The sequence below is a fragment of the Chlorocebus sabaeus genome, chromosome 23 (genome assembly GCF_047675955.1).
Source record: "Chlorocebus sabaeus isolate Y175 chromosome 23, mChlSab1.0.hap1, whole genome shotgun sequence".
Classification (NCBI taxonomy): domain Eukaryota; kingdom Metazoa; phylum Chordata; class Mammalia; order Primates; family Cercopithecidae; genus Chlorocebus; species Chlorocebus sabaeus.
In genome coordinates this window covers 43661568-43667700 of record NC_132926.1, presented here as the reverse complement: position 1 = coordinate 43667700, position 6133 = coordinate 43661568, and the positions used below count along the sequence as shown (strand labels likewise).

The 6133-nt window shown below is 46.1% G+C and overlaps 1 pseudogene; it reads right to left on the bottom strand.

Annotated features, from left to right (window-relative positions):
• Positions 1 to 1406: 1406 nt before the first annotated feature.
• On the bottom strand, positions 1407 to 3105 carry LOC119627932 (large ribosomal subunit protein uL30-like; annotated as a pseudogene).
• Between the last annotated feature and the right edge of the window lie 3028 nt (positions 3106 to 6133).

The window sequence follows — 6133 nt, the reverse complement described above, 5'->3', positions numbered from 1 at the left end:
GAGTTCTCTCCACAAGCCCTTTCTCCTTGGCACTTAGGGTTTTAAAAATTATTATTACAACTCTATTGAGGGCTGTATACGGTGGCTCACACCTATAATTACTGCACTTTGGCAGGCCGAGGCGAGAGATTGCTTGAGCCCAGGAGTTCAAGATTGGCCTGGGCAACATAGGGAGACCCTGTTTGTATAAAAAAATAAAATAAACTGGGCATGGTGGCCCACGCCTGTAGTTCCAGATATTCAGGACGCTGAGGTAGGAGGACTGCTTGAGCCTGGGAGGTCAAGGCTGCAGTGAGCTAAGATCATGCCACTTCACTCCAGCTTGGGCAGCAGAGCAAGACCTGGTTTCAAACAAATATTTTTTAAACTATTTTTGTATTTTTTAGGCCAGGTGCGGTAGCTGATGCCTGTAATCCCAGCACTTTGGGAGGCCAAGGTTAGGGGATCACCTGAGGTCAGGAGTTCAAGACCAGCCTGGCCAGCATGATGAAACCCCGTCTCTACTAAAAATACAAAAAAATTAGCCGGGCATGGTGACACACACCTGTAATCCCAGCTACTCGAGAGGCTAAGACATGAAAAGTGCTTGAACCTGGGAGGCAGAGGTTGCAGTGAGCCCAGATAGCACCACTGCACTCTAGCCTGAGCAACAGAGCAAGACTCTGTCTCTAAATAAATAAATAAATAAAATTTTTTAAAATTAAAAAAAACAAAAAAAGAAACTATTTTGGTATTTTTTGTAAAGATGAGGTTTCAATATGTTGCCCCGGCTGGAGGTACTACTGATGAACAATAAACTGTACATATAAAGTGTACAACTTGATGAGTCTTGACCTATGTGTACACAGGTGAAATAATCACAATTATGATACTGAACATTACCATCACCTCCAAAAGTTTCCTCATGCTCCTTGGTAATCTTTCCTCCCTTCCACCCCTGTACCCGGGCAATCACTGATCTATCACCGTGAATCAGTTTGCATTCTCTATTTTCTTTCTTTTTTTTTTTTTTTTCAATTTGAGAGTAGGTACTGTTTTTTGTTTGTTCGTTTGTTTTTTCTATTTTTGAGACGGAGTCTTGCTCTGTCACCCAGGCTGGAGTACAGTGGCACGATCTCAGCTGACTGCAAGCTCTGCCTCCCAGGTTCACGCCATTCTCCTGCCTCAGCCTCCCGAGTAGCTGGCACTACGGGCGCCCGCTACCACGCTCAGCTAATTTTTTTGTATTTTTAGTAGAGATGGGGTTTCAAAGTGTTAGGCAGGATAGTCTCGAACTCCTGACCTTGTGATCCACCCGCCTTGGCCTCCTAAAGTGCTGGGATTACAGGCATGAGCCACCGTGCCCGGCCAAGAGTAGGTACTGTTTATTACCCGACCACCTTAGAAAAATAATCATGGTAGACACCTTAGTTCATTCTTCTAATAAGCCTGTTGATGCGATCCTCCCTGTTGCCAGCGTCTCCAGCTTCTACAAAGTGGGTGATCTTTTTCTTCATTCCGCCTTGTGGAGAAGATAATTTGAAGGGCCACAGCTAGTTATTTGCTTCTTTGAAGCATTTTCCAACAGTATAAATCTCATGAATCAGATCCTCCATGCAGATGATGCCATATTTACCAAGAGCTCAAGCAATCAAAGTGTTATGTATCAAAGCGGTTCGCTTCTTATTGATTTTGCCATAACCACGCTTATAAATTAGTTCATTTACTGACTTCAGATTTGGGTGCCCCCATGCAATATATGGGTCTACAATCCTCAGCATGTTAACTGAAGCCTGTTGAGCTTCACAAAGTTTCCACTGAAGTTTGACGACAGCAAAGACGCTGCAACACCTTTCGGACCTTTGGGCTCACACCATCGATACCTCTGATCCTAATGACAAATGCCAGTTTGGGTTCTGCAGGTACACAGAAGTTGCCAGCTTTTCTTGCCATCCTCGCGATTCAAATTTCAGTTCTGTACATCTGCCTATATTCCTTGTGACAGTGCTTTTCTTTTTCACAGATAAGCTTCCTCCTTGCCTTTCTTTCTTTTCTTTTTCTTTTTTTTTTCTTCTTCTTCTTTTTTTTTTTTTTTTTTTTTTGTTTTGTTTTTTGAGACAGAGTCTCGCGCTGTCGCCTGGGCTGGAGTGCAGTGGTCAGATCTCAGCTCACTGCAAGCTCCGCCTCCCGGGTTTGTGCCATTCTCCTGCCTCAGCCTCCCGAGTAGCTGGGACTACAGGCGCCCGCCACCTCACCCGGCTAGTTTTTTGTATTTTTTAGTAGAGATGGGGTTTCACCGTGTTAGCCAGGATGGTCTCGATCTCCTGACCTCATGATCCGCCCGTCTCGGCCTCCCAAAGTGCTGGGATTACAGGCTTGAGCCACCGCGCCTGGCCTCTTCTTTTTTTTTTAAGATGGAGTTTCGCTCTTATTGCCCAGGCTGGAGTGCAACAGGCACGAAGTCAGCTCACCGCAACCTCTGCCTCCCGGGTTCAAGCGATTCTCCTGCTTCAGCCTGCCGAGTAGCTGGGACCACAGGTGCCTCACCTGGCTAATTTTTGTATTTTTAGCAGAGACCAGGCTTCACCATGTTGGCCAGGCTGGTCTTGAACTCCTGACCTCAGATGATCCACCCACCTCGACCTCCCAAAGTGCTGGGATTACAGGCGTGAGCCACCATGCCCGACCTCCTCCTTGCCTTTCAAAGCATCTTTTGGGCAAACTTCTTTCTCAGGTGCTTCATTTTTCAGTTTTTCAAAATTCCTTTTCTTTTCTTTTTTTTAAAGATGGAGTTTCGCTCTCGTTGCCCAGGCTGGAGTGCAATGGTGCGTTCTTGGCTCACTCAACCTCTGCCTCCTGGGTTAAGCAATTCTCCTGTCTCAGCCTCCCGAGTAGCTGGGATTACAGGCATGTGCCACCACACCAAGCTAATTTTGTAATTTTAGTAGAGAGGGGTTTCTCTATATTGGTCAGGCTGGTCTCAAACTCCCAACTTCAGGTGATCCGCCTGCCTCGGCCTCACAAAGTGCTGGAATTACAGGCGTGAGCCACCGCGCCTGGCCTCCTTTGCTTTTTCTTAAGGGTTTCTGGTATAGCAGTAACCTTCTTCTCTTCTATACCCTTCATGGTTCCAGCCGGAAAAAGAAGATAGAGTGTCTCATATATGGAATTATTCCATATGTCCTTGATTTGATCTGGCTTCCTTCACTTAGCATCAATGTTCAGGATACCTTGATGTTGCTGTGTGTACACTGCAAATAGTTCACTCCTTTTCATTGCCAAGTAGCATTCTGCTATATGGCTATGCCTCAGTTGTTCATCCTTTTCCCTGTGGAGGGACATCTGGGCTGGTTCCTTTGGGGCTATTACAGATAAAGCCGCTGTGATCATTGGAGTACAAGTCCTTGTGTAGATGTGTCCACATTTACTCCAAAGTTTCCCCCAAACTGTTCTGGCTCCTTCTTCCCACAATAGCCACATTTATTCACATCTCTGGTGCTTAACACAAGAAGCACCCATCTTCTCCCACACTCACAGAGTCAAAGTCTCCTAAAAGATTTGTTTCCTTTAATCATTGCTCAAGCAAACAGAGCCAGCCCCTTTGTCTTTTTTTTTTTTTTTTTAGAGACAGAGTCTTGCTCTGTCACCAGGCTAGAGTGCAGTGGCAGGATCTCGGGTCACTGCAACCTCTGCCTCCCAGGTTCAAGCGATTCTCATGCCTCAGCCTCCCGAGGAGCTGGGATTACAGGCATGTGCCACCACACCCAGCTAATTTTTGTATTTTTAGTAGAGATGGGGTTACCCATCTTGGCCAGAATGGTCTCGATCTCCTGACCTCATGATCCGCCCTCCTCAACCTCTCAAAGTGCTGGGATTATAGCGTGAGCCACTGCCCTGGCCCCTTTGTCATTTTTATTGCTGTACTCCAAGCTCTCTCCCATTTGTTTCTATCTTTTTTTTTTTTTGAGACAGTCTTACTCTGTTACCCAGGCTGGAGTGCAATGGCGCCATCTCGGCTCTCTGCAACTGCCACCTCCTGGGTTCAAGCAGTTCTCCTGCCTCAGCCTCCTGAGTAGCTGGGACTACAGCCACATGCCACTGCGCCCGGCTAATTTTTGTTTTTTTAGTAGAGGTCTCGAACTCCTGACCTCAAGTGATCTGTCTGCTTTGGCCTCCAAAGTGCTGGAATTACATGCGTGAGCCACCATGCTAGGCCCCATTTGTTTCTGTCTTCCTGGTAATGAGGTATCTGGGCTAAGCAAAGTAGATTGTCATTATTTAGTCAGCTCAGCAAATGGACAAAAGTCCATGGTGATACTTCTAAAGAGGAGAGGTGTCTGGGAGAGGGTGAGCCTGGGATTGATCAGATACTCCTATCTCAAAAACAGGAAGAGGCTAAGGGTCAGGTGATACGGGACGCTGCCCTTGGGGGACTAGTCCCGAGAGGTTATCTGTACACTTTGCCTTTATCACCATCTCCTGTGGGCGGTTCCTGATGGGTTTTCTGGAACACGGGCCCCATTCACCCACTGGTTGTCACAGACTCTAATCTACCACATTTTCACCTCTCGGACTGGGGTTAGTACTGTAACTAAAACTTCTCTCTTTCCTCTTTGGACATCAGGAGTGTGGGGCTATGGAGCCGCCAGAGGAGAGAAGGACAGGGGAGGCTGGAAGGCAGGTCTGGGTCTGTGCTCCCCACTCTGATAAACTGACACTTGCTGATGACCTGGCATGTGTGGGGGCTGTCCTTCACAGTTATTCTTTCCAGACAGACAATAACAAGTATCAATGAGGATGTGAATAAACCGGAACCCTCACATTTTGCTGGTGGGGACGTAAAAAGCTGCAGCCACTTTGGAAAATGGTTTAGTTATTTCTTATAAAGTTAAACGTACACTTACCATATGATCCAGCAATTCTACTCCTGGGTATCTACCTAACAGAAATAAAAATATGTTCACACAAAGACTTGCATGCAAATGTTCATAGCAGCATTATTCATAATAGCCGGAGTGGAAACAATCCAAGTGTCTGTTCAATCAGTGCACAGATAAGCAAAATGTGGTACATCCAAACGATGAAATAGGCCTCATCAATAAAAAGGAACAAAATACAGATGTGTGCCACAACATGCGTAAACCTCAAAACATTTCGATTAAGAAGTTAGGTGCAAAGGACTACATAGTGTATGACTGCATTTATATGAAATGTCCAGAAAATGCAAAAGTCTTATAGAGACAGAGAGCAGATTAGTAGTTGTCTGGGGCTGGGTGTGAGAGAGTTATTGACGGCCAATGAGTTTGCTATTTGGGGGATCATGGAGATATTCTAAAACTGTATTGCTATGTTTGAACAATTGTTTACATTACTGAAAGTTATCCCATCCTGGCTAACACAGTGAAACCCCGTCTCTACTAAAAAATACATAAAACTAGCCGGGTGAGGTGGCGGGCGCCTGTAGTCCCAGCTACTCAGGAAGCTGAGGCAAGAGAATGGCCTAAACCTGGGAGGCGGAGCTTGCAGTGAGCCGAGATCCGGCCACTGCACTCCAGCCTGGGTGACAGAGCGAGATTCCGCCTCAAAAAAAAAAAGAAAAAAGAAAAAAGAAAGTTATTGAATTATACACAAAGATGGGTGAAATTTATGGTATGTAAATTACAACTTACGAAGATTTTTTTTTTTTTTTTTTTTGGGAGAGTTTTGCTGTGTCACCTAGGCCGGAGTGCAGTGGCGTAATCTTGGCTTACTGCAACCTCCACCTCCCGGGTTCAAGCGATTCTCCTACCTCAGCCTCCCGAGTAGTTGGGACTATAGGCATGTGCCACCATGCCTGGTTAATTTTTGTATTTTTAGTAAGATGGGGTTTTGCCATGCTGGCTAATTTTTGTATTTTTAGTAAGATGGGGTTTTGCCACGTTGCCCAGGCTGGTCTCGAACTCCTGATCTCAAGTGATCTGCCTGCCTCGGCCTCCCAAAGTGCTGGGATTACAGGTGTGAACCACCACGCCCAGCTGGAATATTTAAAACATTATCCTTGCTTGCCAGGCGCTGTGGCTCACGTCTGTAATTCCAGCACTTTGGGAGGCCGAAGTGGGCAGATCACCTGAGGTCAGGAGTTCAAGACCAGCCTGGCCAACGTGGCGAAACCCCA